Consider the following 14496-nt stretch of genomic DNA (forward strand, 5'->3'; position numbering starts at 1 on the left):
ACCATTATGTATTTCGTCCATTATACATTTTAAACTTTATGTATTTTTATACATACCCACAATAGACTCCCTGTGAGGCTGACATAGTCACATTTGGTGTACAAAAGCCTCGTTAAAATATAAGATAAAAAAAATACGTACCCAGATCCCACATTATGATTGTTAAGGTGTTGGCTTCTGAAGTAATGGATCAACCATACCATTGATTTTAACACGGTTTTTACGTACCCGCTTGCTTCTCCTCGCTTGTGTTGCACGTCGAATCCTCGCTCCAAAGCCAGTGCCGCTGTAGGGCTCTCGACTCGACGATCATTGTAGCGGCACCTCGAGCCGCGACATCGCCGCCGCTTAATTATCTGCGGCTACTGTGACATTCGCCCTTCGCTGACTTCAACTTCCTTTGTTGTCTTTAGTCGGATGCTCTCTTCGTTCAAGCTATTTCTGTATGAGGGTACGCTTCACGTTGTTGTGAATGATCGTCGTGTGAAGTTTTCTAGGTAGGTTTATCCTGTAACCTGGAATGTGTTTCAACCATTTTCTTGCCTTGCCTAGAAAAATAATATAAACATTATTCAATGTTCACGCGTGAAAATAATAGAGATATATGATGTAGGCTACAAATAACACTGCCACAACGCTAACAAAAACCCTTGATGTTGTATGTATTTAGTACACAGGCACTAGTTAAACTTTGTTTCATTTTGTATTGCATACTAGCTGTTGCCCGTGACTTCGCCTGCGAAGAATACGTTTATCGCTATCCCGCGAACAATACAATTTTCTGAGATAAAAGTATCCTATGTAGGTATTAAATCAGATAATAATAAACTATCTGTGTGCCAAATTCCATCCAAATCCGAGGAGACGTTGTTGCGCGATTAAATAACAAACTTCCGAATATCTTCATATTTATTGGGATACATTTAAATTCATTTTTGATTATAAGAAAAGGAACTAATTTTATTTTTAAAGGCTATTCAATGTAACGAATGGTACCATCTCATTTTGTGTCATTTGATGGATATCCTGACCCATTAGCGTGGCGAGAGTGTCTTAATTTCCTCGTAGTTGATAAGTAAGTGGGCCACAGGTTGGTTCTATCAATCAAGCGCAGTCGGCAGGGCTTGTTAACGTTACCAAATTCACATTATAAGTAACGTTACGTAACGGTAAAATCGTACTACCTAATACCTTGTAGCGATATTGAATTATCACGTTACTTGAAAAATTAACATTTTGGTAACTTTACCCAGTTAACGTTACTTTATAATGGTAAAAATTATTTACATAGTAGCTGATAGTAGGGCTTGTAAACGTTACCCAAATCACATTATTATAACGTTAAAAAAGTAACATTACTTCAATCGGTAATTTTTGTTTTTAGTTTTTCCGTGACCATGAGACATGAAATGGACTCAAAACTGAATCGTGAATGCATAATAATATAATCCGTAAAAAATAGCAATTCTTAATTATTTTTTGATACGAATTTCATACAAGCACATACTCGTTGTTGAGAAGATATAATAGCATAAACAAATGTTCTGATTTAGCAGAATGATGACCATGGACGCCGCTATAGTGTAAAAGTGAGAAGTAATCTTTTAACGATACTTTTAAATTAACGTTATCTTTATGTAAACAGCTTATAACGTTAATTTTTTATACTGGTAAAAAATTTAAAAGTAACGGTACATCGTTTAACGTTAATTACAATTTAACGTTAAATCTGTTTGACAGACGTAACGTTACCAACTTTTTACCGATATTTGAATCCCTGGCAGTCGGCGACGGGCGTCAAGGCGCTATCGCTACAAACTGGCACCGATTGATCGTGTCGTGGTGGACACCTCTTATCATATTAATAATTGGATTTCTGGAGATCTACTTCGTTATGGTGTCGACTTTAATACGTCCTAGATTCGTCTATACATCATTACTCTCACACTTTTCTAAATTACTGTAGATGCAGGCGAGGAAACTGAATGGCGTAATAGGAGGGAACCTTTTCTCGGTGATTTCATTCAAAATTACTTACGGCGAAAAGGATCCGCTCTGTTACCATATTCAGTGTCCCGACTGTACGCATAAAGTACAAACATAACCTTTGTTAATTCAGTCAGCATTAAATTTACGATTAAAATAATGTTCAGACGTAACGGTTATTTTGAGTCATCTGGCTTAAAATGAGAGGAAAGCTCAATAAATATGCCCGTATGATGTTATACTTTGCATCTCTCTTTAATATGTAATTTCTCTCGACAGAACCCGCAGCCCCCCCGCTACGATCCCAGCTTTAATCACTCATATTTATGTAGTTTTTATTATACGCGTTAATGAACGTCGCGTCGCCCTTTAAATTTTTATTCGACCTCCAAAGGTACGACACTAAAAGAGTTATGTTAAATATTTAAAAGAGTGTAATAAAATTTTCAGAAATGTTGGACATTTAATTCGAGAATATTAAGTGAGTTAATTTATTTCCTTAAAAAATTTACACTTACTTTTTGCTCATTAAACGCGATAACGACTCCATTTTGTTATTACGAGTGACTGACTGAACATTATGTTTCAAAATGAAGTAGCTTTTATACGAGCCCTCGTTTCGGTATTTCTAATTTATCTCTTTAAGATGGAATACTGAGGCGTAAAATTGTAGGGCAGACAGGATGATTTTCGCGTCATCCAAACATAAAGGCCGTAATCGTTGCGCATCGAGTGGAACTAATACGGGAGAAATGGAACGAGATAGGAGCTAAGAAGGATCGTAGAAAATAATTTATCCGCGACGGTAGAACAAAAGACGGGCCACAATGGAACAAAAGATGGCCCGGAACAGCGCCGGTTTGCTTTCTGCCGGCGCGGGCCCAATACACGGGATCGATTAGATGTAATACCTACCGGCGAAGGGTTGCTTCCGTTTGTATGCGTCATCTTATTCTATAACATTTTTTTTTATTAATTTGCGTTATTAAATGGCGTAGTGTTTCCTAGGCTTTTAATTTTCTTATTCACAATACCAATCCCATACAATGTTAGCAGAACTATATAAGAAAGTACTGTCTGCGAATATAACTAACAAGTGGCAATAAATAAGTGCACAGAACAGAGGATATCATCATACAAATAATATCATGCAGCATAAATTGGAACTAGCAAATATTTCCCGCCCTATCATTTTACGCGGTCGTAACTCGAGAATTAATGCAGGTACCTCAAAGTTTATGTCTATAATTTCACATCGAAAAAGGTTATTGTTTCGTAATAAGAGCTTTAATTCGAGCTCCTATACTAAGGTAAATCGTTTATTAATTACATCATAAAAAGGTGGTTTGCTTTATGGGTATTCTATTTAAATATTTTGAATTATAATTGACATACGTTATCATTCAAATTTGGCACGCCGCCAACACGACGTAACATAAAAATTAAGTAATCCGTATCTTTCACTCTCTAACCTCCATAATACGGACAAGAGCATCTTACAAAAATAAATTAAATAAATGTAAAATAGGATGGCAAGACTCACTAGCAAACATTTGACTGTTAAAAAGTTTTGGAGACCTCACGAAGAATCAATTCTCTTAACTCTGTAAGTTCGAATTGCGTAAATCCTAACTCTACAAATTTTAGGCCATGATTGAATATGTAATGTTCTTTGTGGTTTTGGTATCCATACCAATAAAAATATTGCACAACACAACACTAAAATCTAGTGACTTAATTTCTTATACTCGTGAAACAGTCAAGCTGAACTTTAGGTCAAGATGTAGAGTTTGTCTCCACAAATTTTCTGCTTACTCTTTAGGGGCTTGTTTCTTTACGATATCTAATAACTTTTTAATAGTGAAGAATTTATGAGCTTGTGAGTCTTAGCAACTTATTTTACGTGAATTTAATTTCGTGAGATCAGATTTAGGTATATGTCCGGCAAGACTCTCAATACTCTCATTATTCTATTGTAAAAGCTTTATTATGTTTACTGCGACTGGTCTTTTGAGTGATTTTTACAAATTAATATTTTATTCGTTAACTCCTTTAAAGTGCACACCCGCGTTTACGTTACTGTATAAATATCGTGCAATGAATTCAACTCCCCAAGAAAATCGAGAAGCGATAAAGCGTCGTGGGCAGCGCGTGACGCGGGGCCGAATTATGCCCCGCGATAGTACGCTCCGTGCCCCCAGTTGTTCCTATCCCAACTGTGCCACGACGTCCGTACTATTTTCTATTCATTATTATCGGATTACAGGCGAAACGATTGCCCAAGATGAAGAATGAAGAGACTAGACAGTTTACCGTTAATAAATCGAACTGCATGAGTTAAAAACTTAAACGAGGCTACGAAAAAAACACACAATTCTGATAACATTAGTTTGGACTCTTAAGCTAAGGAGCTTATTATTGTGTATATATTAAGCTGGTAACTTTAACCCTTAATAAGGTCCATTTATTGGAGCATACTACCACAGAATCAAAAGCAGCTAGCTATCGAATACATACTAATACTCGAATGAATATTGTAACTTATTACTAAAACAATAATGTTGAATTTCCAAATCAGTGCATGTGTTCGCTAATTTGCCTCGACCTTATTAAGGGTTAGCTTATTCTACTACGTGCAACCTAAAGTATAGATAGAATTGCAGTCTGCCTGACCCAAATTCAGCGATTAAAGCTTTGGGTATGACGTTCAATATTTTTCTTTTGCTCATCTTTGCTTCAACTATTATTACAAAAAGCATTCACACAGTTACAGCAGTGTATCGTTTCAGTTCTCCACTGTCCACTCTGTTTATTGAATCACTTATTAATCTAAGGTTAAGAGCAAAAGATACACCCGCCCTTAGCCGGTTCGCACGAACTCAGCGCGATATGCCAGCATTCTTACCCGCTGCGATTTAACTCACGTTCAGATTGCTCTGCCCCCACGGTGAACTAGATACTGACCTTTGTTTATTTATTTTGAGTTTTGTTTTTTATGATAACACTGTACACCAGTTTCGAGAAATGCGTACTGCTTGCAAGTATAAAAACAGTGGCCGAATATATCGCGGAATAAATTATGTATGAAGAAAGTAGTTATAGTCAGTAAAATATATCTCGAAATGCAGGTTTTGCTTCAAGATGTTTCGTCGGTGTTGTTTTCGTAGCAAACTTGAAGCGCCAACTTTGCGCTTGTTTGCACGACTGGCTGACATGGAAAAAAATATTTTCGTCATCCCCCTCCCAGTATGGCACGGGCACCGAGCGTCGTGGTTCTATCTGGCCAATCTGGTCGCCGTAAATAACGCATCGGGGCACACGACGTCGTCGGAACGTCTCTCTTTGGAACATAAATCTCGTTAATGAGCGACGCTGATCGTGAGCGGGATTAGATCGCGGGGCTACTGCGACGATACTGTGCCCTACGATCGAAATATCCGAAATAAACTTTTTGTTGCTATTTTTGATAGTACTTTTTGAAGTCACTTGAAGAATTTAACCCCTGTTTCACCATCCATTGATTAAATTTATCTAACGCATAAATGTGATGCCGTCTCTGTTTGTTTTGTTCGAATAGACGGAGACAGCGTCACATTTATCCGTCAAATAAAATTAATCAATGGGTGATGAAACACCCCCTTAACCTTATTTTTCTGAAATATTTCAATTGGCCTGTTTGAAGTGACGTGACCTACTAAGATCTATCTTTATGCATACTCGTAAATAAAAGACAATAGAATAACACTGAAAGCGCTTTTAAACAACTCAAATTTCCACCTATGTCTGTCTTTTCATTGATTTCTTTTCTTTAGATCAGTTCTATTTTTGGACAAAAACACCCCTTTTAAATTCCTAATATGATAAAAAAATCGAGTTTAACGAATGAAACACAAGAAGGGTATATAAATAATGATCTATAACGATACAATGCGAGCTTAATGACAAAATCGAGTTACTCAAAGAGGTGTCTCTTGAATCATTTCGCCGCACTGCGTATGCTCGCGTTGTTAAAAATGTATCGATTTATGACATAACGAACTGTTCGAGCACACGTGAATCGCAGCAGGAATTATAAATGAACACAACGCGATGACGAGGTCATTACTTTAATTATAAAATGAAGGATCGGAACCTGCAATTAAGAGCGATTAAGTTTTTAGCACCTTCTCCGTCCGCCAAATTAAGATTCAGATTAGTAACACATCTATTTTTTGGGCTTCAGTTATGTTATGTGACGGAGTTAACAAAGGTACATTATGAAATATGATTTTTTAAGCAATTTTAGAAATTGTAGGTCAAAGTTATTAACTTTGACTACATTAGTTTCATTTGCAAAGCCCGTAAATGTGTATCAAGTACAAGTAATGACGTCAGGTAAACTAAAGGGCTTTACTTAGACGAACGGGTAGGGCAGTAATCCAGCTTAGAGGAAAGGATTACATGCGAATGCCTAATGCTTCGTTTGCCGCTAACACCGCCGTTATTTGATCCTTTCGCGTCTTAGCGTGAAAACATGCTAGTAGCTCATGGTCCAAATGGTAGTTGAGAAATACAAATGATTGAAGTATTAAGTATACTTAAATTTATCTTATGAAATGCATTCTATCAATTCACATGTGACTAGCTGTGAAACCAATAACATAGTGGTTTATCTAAAACAATAATTGATTTCTGAATGCGTGTACAGCGGAACTTTCCTCCGCTCCCGCTGCCTCCTGATATCTGCGCTTCAGGTGAGGTTCGGTTGCAAATTATTGTTCACGCCACAATAGGAGACGTTGTACAGAATTCAACAATACGTACTCGGGTCTATGCCTTAAACGACGATGTGGCATTAATAATAGGGAAGCCGGTAAGCCCATCGGCATGCGGCTCCAGTACCAAACGTAGATTGTTCGCCCGAATCAAGTATCTTTTGCGATTGTTAACTGATGATGTCTAGAAATATTTATCATTTGTTAGTTGGAAGTTAGGTCCATTCAAACACACATACTTACTTAGTATAATTTTATCAAGATCGGTCCCACTATTTATCTACATGGAGTTCAGTGATATACAGAATGCTTTTATGTCAATATAAACATGATGAGTACATAGTTAGTCACGATAGTTACCTACATATATGCCTCACCTCAGCAATCAAATCCTTAAAAAACAATTTTTAAGTATGCATGTAAGTAATATATTTGGTATTTTATTGACGACAAAATCTTGATAATGTAAAAAGTACCTAATAGTTTTGTTCTTGAGTATCTTACTTGAGTACATCACTTTGCCAAGCAAAATATTCAAAATAAACTTAACTGTAGAATAATTAACTTTCCCATTATCATTTTTATACAACCATAAAATGGAATTTTCAATTATGAAATGAATATTGAAAAAGGTAATTAATAAAAGCATAACCATTATACTTCCCGTGCCACTTGTGTGGCGGAATAAAAACCACCGTATCAATACGTAATTATGCTGATTTTATTAGCAAATTAATGGTGCGAGAAATAACAGTGTTTAATTTGACGCCATAATATCTTCGGCACGTTAGATGTGAAGGGACAGCAACAAGGCGGCCAACAAGCCATTGTTTGCAAATCGTAACAAGGAGCGTGCACTTATCCCGTCCTGAAACCTCGACGAGACGCAAATAGCAATTTACGCAAGTGTGAAAAGGAAAAAGCAGTTGGTTTCGCTGCAAGAACCATTTATTTGAGGTACGGACCGCATCGATAGATGGCAAATTTTATAGCCCAATTTTATAATGTACCTCCCTCTTGGAATTAAACGAAGTTTGGTGTTTGCTTCGGTTTTTCCGACGCCCCGGCGACGTTTATTGAATGTGTGAAAAAGTGGACTTTAGCTGAATATAAAGAGGGAGTGTTTCGAGGATGGGCCGCCCGAGAGGCCGACGGTTTTTGCCCCGCACGCCTACGAAGACGCGTTCGCCGTGTTTTGTGCTCGTTTGAGCGAAACTGTAATACCGTCTGATCCTGCCAGAAAACGATATTTAGTGGGCTGTTTCTTGTGGTCCCAGACAGATGACAAGATTATGTTACGAGATAAAAGAGAAAAATATGAAGATGTAGTCTTACATTCAATGGTTTATTAATGAAAATGGTTTAGGTTTACTTTTAATACGGGGCGATCTGCAGATGATGATCAGGACGAACTCTAATCAACTCAGCAATCAGTGAGATTAGTGTTCTTTTGTTTTTAGTTTTTCGAGATTTGATTATTTATACATATAACACCCCAGTCCCCGGTAATGTTCATTAAAAACATAAAATGTGAATGTTTCACGTAACGACTTTTAGTGAGTAGTGTAGAGTCAGTCCCGATCTCGTGTTTAGAATCATTATATAGATAAAGAATAAAATAAAACGTTTATAAGCTCTGTGGTAGTTACGTCTGTTTGATTGTCTATTTTTAAATGTTCACTTGAACACTATCGGGTAAGTTAAAGCCGCGAATTCCGCTAAATACGAATTTTTCGTGAATACACGGTCTTAAATTCATTAAAATTTTATCTTATATTATATTTAATAGTACCTATCTATTTCATTCATATACTGTGTCTCACTGCGCAAAAACTAAAAAAGATATGACTTTTTGCATGTACTAGGTACGTGTACGTTGTTAGCAAATTTATCGAGTATTTTATTTATCATTTGTTCACACTATTTATACATAGCGAACGCTTTTTTTGAAAACTGAAAACCTCAATCCGGGACACCTTTGAGGGCGCAAGGGGGAACGGACACCCGGGGGTTGATTATTTTTAAATTTGCCCACTTCTATTTTCTTAATAAACTTGTCCAAAAGTCTAAGTTGATTCAACTATAATAGTTGACGATCGCACTATTTACTCGTAACTTTCCAAGGTGTTGGTATATATTGGTTTAAAACGAGATTACACCGCACCCTCACAAAATAAAACATATTATCTTCCTTATAATACTTACATGTAGTTTCTTCTCACTAGAAGAGCTTAGAAAAACTCCAATTCGGAATAAAACTCCTCCTAACAAACGTAACATTTCCTTGATGCTAAAAACAAACAATGAGGGGGAAAAACAGTGTCTATGTAACCGTGTTGATAATCCTGGCAGACGTTCAGGATATCCGGAGGACGAGGCGCGACGGGATTCGATCCGGCGCGGCCGGGTAAGATCCCGGCGAGATCCCGGACTAGATCCCGGACGATTGTCAGCCGTGGTTCTCCCGGACAAGAAATTTGTTAGCAAACTTATTTAGGTATACATTTCTGTTAAACTAATGCCGTGCTTGGAAGAAATTAGGATGAAAAATTTAGAGGTGTAATGCAACAAATACGAATATTCGTAACTCAAGACGTAAAGTAACGTCAACATTTTGAAAAAAAAAAAACGAAAAAGTTTATACATTTTGTTTATATAATATATTAAATACACTTATACAGATTATAGGAAAATCTGAGAAATGTGTGCTTTAACTGTGGGAGCACAATTATTTAAAAAAATATATTTAACATTGTTAAAATATTTTATCGTTTGGATCCCTCTCCACACGAGTTCGTCTAGCACTTTTCCTTTTTTTTTTTAGCAAAAAGTTATCTATAGTGTATTTTGATTATTAAAAACAGTTTATGTTCTTTATGTAATTGTTTTTTCCTGCCATAGACTAAATTTAATTAGCTATTGGTCATATACGTAACAGTAATATTGGTTTCATCAATGAGCATTTGAAATTTGATGTTTTCTTGTTCTACAGAACACGTGACGTGAAATCATCATCATCATGACTCGCTTGTAAAATAATAATACATACATACATACATACATAAAATCACGCCTCTTTCCCAACGGGGTAGGCAGGCTACATCCTTCCACTCGCTACGACTAAGCAGATCTATAAGACTAGCGTGAATGGTAACGTTGGGAGAGGAAGGCCTAGACGAACGTAACACGATCAAATCGGGGACTTTCTGAAGAACGGTCGGGTCAGGAGTACTCTAAACCGACGTACATGCATGAAAAGATTGATGAATCTAGAGGAAGCGAGAGTTGTATGGCAGGAAAATAATAATAAATTTAAATTATTAATGCAACGTATTAGAAAACTGTTTATATGTAGATATCCGCATTTTACTAATAATATTTTAACTAATATATAAAATCGTGTATTTCTAGGTTATTTTTTCTCGGATCCCGCCTTATAAAATCAACTACAAAGCAATGGAAATTCATTTAAACTGTGTTGACGACTGACATATGTCCTATCTGTGGTTGCTAATTGATTTAACATGTTCCCCGTGCGGTACGCGCTAACAAAAACAATGCTCCCCAGATTGCTGTTGTCATATCATTGCTACTGAGTATTATTTGGTTAGCTGAGTACCTACCCGTCGGTACGTGTTTGGGTCGCGGTCTCTTTGTCACTTAGTAGAGCGTTCCAAAGTCATTCAATATGTACGTAGCCCCCTAAGCCTAATGCTCGGTCCTAATACTCGATTGTTTGTCGAAAACAAGTCGTACGCTTACACGAAGATAAAACTATAGGAAAATGTTTTATCACTATAGTCTGACTGCCAACAGAGGGGTTATCACAACAGAAGCAACTGGTCTTGGTGACATCTTCTTATGTGACTAAATGTTAATTCAATTAGTGGCAATCAGCAAGGCCACGTGTAATGCACTGAATAGATAAGTGAAGATAGGTTAAGGCCTAGTTTGTAATTAATTATAATAAATCGTTAAGTGCCGGCGTCACGTAATCGCGTCCAGAAGTCGGACGGACGGCGGGTAGTCGACGCAAATTAGCGAGTGCGCGCTGCGATAGCGCTGTTTGTATAAACAACAACGGTGCAAGTTATGGACTGCAAACGGTCTATAACTAGAATTGATACTAATAAGGCCACTAGCTATACACCGTGTTTTTTTTTGATAAAAAAGCTCGGATTCGCCCTTCGAAGGTTCCGTACAATATAGGTACTACTGGGAAAAATAAGTTTGTATTTGTATGCAAATATACTATCAGAAGTTAATCTTTTTATCGGCTGAAATTGTTTTTGGTCGAAAACCTAGTTTGAAATTAGATTTTTTGGCGTAATTGTTCTTTGCGTTCTTAGCAAGAAACGTGTTAATAAAACTCGTAAACTTTTTCATCACACTTGCTCGTCAATGATGTTATTCCATGCCTATATACTAAAGGACAATGGCCTCAATCGTTTCTAAGGGAGCTATGACTTTAGTTTTAAATAGTACATTGTGCATTAAGGAACGTAAGAAGGGGATTCCTAACAATCCCCCTGTACTCCCCTTAAGACCCGTGATACACACAATGATTTTCATCACATTGCGAGGAAAAAAATGCAAAAAATTAAATTATTTTGTGTCCAAACACTTCACAGGTCAACTGAATAAAATAATGGCTACCCGGCAAAACAGGGGGCTACTACAAAATTCGAAAATCAAAGTTCGTATCGTACCGTCCCTCTCACTCTCGTATTAAATAATATAAGCGTCAGGAAAACAATATGAACTTCGATTTTTGAATTTCGTAGTAGCCCACCTGATTGACACTTTTTTTTGAGTCGTATACCATAGATAATGCAAAGAAATGTCTTTAGTTTAGAATTCAAATTGTGTTACGGCCAGGTCGGCTAGATTGTTCCAACGTGCTTAAAATATTTTTCACTTCTCATGCTCTAAAAGTAGGTGTCAATATACGAGGCGGTAGTAAAGTGATTACTTTAGTCCCTAGGGAGTAAAAGTATTTTTTATTTATTTACTTCGAGTGACTTCGATAAACTCAAACAGCCAGTAGTTGTTTAGTTTTTGGCATAAAATAAGATTGGTTGTGGACCATTTCATGACGAAAATGTTACGTTCTTAGTCTACGTGGTCTTCTATGCTTTTTCTCGTGGTTCTATGCTTTTTTCGCATAGAAGGTGGCACCATTCTATTTATTCCAGTTTGTGTATGGACCACTTCGCCGATGCGATTTTGTTATGTCTGTGTCTGGTTGGAAAACCTTACCGCGTAAACTTTGTGCTTTTTTTTTTTAAATATAAAATAGGCTTACATTTGGCCTCAATCTGGCTTGATGGAAGAAGAAGATGAGGCCTAAGATGGTACATTGTTGATTGTAAATTGTCGTAGAGCGTAAATCATAAACGATTAATGACTATTTTTTTTCTCGCAATCGAAGTGAAAAATAGAGTTTTCACCTCGAGAATAAAAGTCAATAACCCTCGGATAAATAGACACCCTCGCTAAAGTTCGGGTGGCTAACCATCTCGGGTATATATTGGCTTATTTTAGTCCCTCGATAAAAAATATGCTATACTAAAATTATTGCAAACCAATTATAAAAAAAAATAACGAAGTTTCATGAAGCGTGGCAAATTTTTATGGGGTAAAATTGGCTTATAGCTGTTTTAAAGATGTCAATAAAACGTTGGCTGACTTGAAACCTCTTATGTCCGAAATGACGTACCTTTTAACTTTTTAAAACTAAAGTCATAACTCCCTTGGGGAGAAAAACTATACGTATATCCATAGTTCCAGCGGGAACAATTGAGGCTATTGTCCTTTATTGACGAGCAAGTGTGATGAAAAAGTAAGTAGGTACGTCATTTCAGACTAAACAGGTTTCAAGTCAGCCAACGTTTTATTTACATCTTTAAAACTAAACTATAACCCAATTTGACACCATAAAATTTGTCCACGCATCATGAAACTTCGTTATTTTTATATTTTAAAATTATAAAATTGTTTCGCAATAATTTTAATAAAATATTATTTTAGCATGTTGGAATAATTAGCTTATCATTATCTATGGCACACGCTACTACTACGGGGCTACTACGCAATTGGAAAATAGAAGTTCGTATCGTTTTGCTGACGCAAATATTATTTAATACGAGAGTGAGAAGGACGGTACGATACGAACTTCGATTTTCGAATTTTGTTGTAGCCCCCTGTAGTGGCGGGTAGTCATTATTTTATGCAGCTGTTTTCTTAACGTCTTTAGCTTGCCGAGCTACGAAGTGTTTAGACACAAAGTAATTTAATTTTTCCTCGCAATGTGATGAAAATCATTGTATGTACCACGGGCCGTAAGGGGATTACAAACTCGTTAGTAATCTCCTTCTTACGCCAATTAAATAATGCACAGTGTACTCGTATACTCGTATAATTATACGTAAGTATGTATTCGTAATTCAATTAAGCGGGCATTACTTATGTTAAGAACGGGCCTTCATTTTTTTAGCACATCGTTTAACGTATAGGATACACAAATATAGCAACGTTATTAATTAAACCAGATGACATAATAATTGAGGTATGTGAGTGAGTCAAATCCCACTGTTTCAGACAGAATAGCAGCGCTGTGACAGTAATGTCGCAGCACATGCTGAGTCGGCGCCTTTTCGCGGCTGTGCCGTGACAACTTAATTTATATTATGTTGTTGGTTTTCGTACAATTGTCATGGCATGTTTGTGAATATAGTTTTTTGTCTTTCTATCTCTCTATGTCTCAATATTGAGTATTGTCAATTTTTCACCATGCTTAATGCGCCAATGTGTGGTCTAAATATGTATACAGGTTAAAAATTGATGCAGTGGTCGATATTAGTAACACGCTATTTCTCACTGACTTGAGCCACCCGTGTCGCGTGGCTGCGCATCTCTTGTTCTAATTACGAGCCCCCGTCCCATGAAGCTTGAAAACCTACCATAAACTCCTCCAGGTAGTCATTTTGCAGAAAGAGCGAGAGATAGGTGCGGGAATCTCATCACTTCTCCCTTTTACTCCACGGGAAATTATCGCTGCAACGCTAACCTGCCTCAGATAGCTGTATAATTGCCCTTTCACCCTTTTCTTTGCTCATTTATATTCAAGGTAGCATCTTCAAAGTGGTTTATACAAATCGTGCTACATGAATAAATGCCTTTAAATGCAAGTAAATAGGTTATGTTTATTAATTTAATAACTGGAATTCGATAATAATTATTTGAGATGGTAAAAGTAGACAATAGACACGACAATGCGAGCTCGCTGCTTAGCAATAATGAAGGAACCTTACCGCCGTCCGAACGTGCCAGTTTTCTCCGCTATCACTTCCTACTATTATCGGTTCGCAACGCAGCAAAGACTAGCCCTTAACTAATGTCTCCTTTTGTAACCGTGGGGCCGGTTTAATCAGTTGTTTATATTATTGCCCGCGACCGGGCGATTTAATCGTTTCTTTACCGTTCCTCATTGTATCGTGAGTAGTAGCATTTCGTTAAACAGAAGTGAGATAGAAAATTTATAGGGAAACCGAGTCGGCTGCGTGCGATATTTGTTTAGGATTAAGAGATCCGGCTGTGCGTAGAGTTAAACGATAAACAAAAGCTGCGTCGCCGCAAACTGCTGTTTGTTTAATTGTACATGCATGATAACGCGTTGACGACCCGGCTTTCAAAGTTTCGGAGTTTCAGGAAGGATTAATGTGGCGTCCGTTAACTACATATGAGGTGGCTAAGT

At 37.0% G+C, this 14496-nt stretch overlaps 1 protein-coding gene across 1 annotated transcript in view; it reads left to right on the forward strand.

The window, feature by feature from the left end:
• The window catches only part of Su(var)3-3 (lysine-specific histone demethylase Su(var)3-3), a 328135-nt gene that overhangs the window by 286700 nt on the left and 26939 nt on the right, over nt 1-14496 (forward strand). The gene's annotated exons all lie outside the window — the stretch shown is intronic.

Source organism: Choristoneura fumiferana, chromosome 16 (assembly GCF_025370935.1).
Source record: "Choristoneura fumiferana chromosome 16, NRCan_CFum_1, whole genome shotgun sequence".
NCBI lineage: Eukaryota > Metazoa > Arthropoda > Insecta > Lepidoptera > Tortricidae > Choristoneura > Choristoneura fumiferana.